Source organism: Sinocyclocheilus grahami, unplaced genomic scaffold (assembly GCF_001515645.1).
Source record: "Sinocyclocheilus grahami isolate Dianchi unplaced genomic scaffold, SAMN03320097.WGS_v1.1 scaffold37.1, whole genome shotgun sequence".
Lineage (NCBI taxonomy): Eukaryota > Metazoa > Chordata > Actinopteri > Cypriniformes > Cyprinidae > Sinocyclocheilus > Sinocyclocheilus grahami.
The window spans coordinates 4,804,495-4,804,814 of record NW_015505216.1 but is presented as its reverse complement, the minus strand read 5'-3'; positions in this window follow the sequence as shown (position 1 = coordinate 4,804,814).

Here is a 320-nt window from a genome sequence, read left to right as displayed (position 1 = left end):
TAAGCATGAATAAAATATTCTATAATACAACAGATTAATACAAAAGAGCAATAATATACACAAGTGAAGGATATGTGTGTTCGTTCAAAGAAAGGTTTTCCTATGAATTAATTAGTAGAAAAGTCAATTTCTACTGTGCATTTGTGCCCCCTTGTTTCTGGAGAATGCAGCTGAGGGTCGGCTCGCATTCCACAAGGTTGTAAATGTATCGGGTTACCATGAAACCAGGGTCCTGTTCGGCGTCCTGGGGTGTTACAAAGTATTTGTGAAATCTAGCTAACAAAATATATATTGTGTGTTTGATTGGTCCAGACGCTACA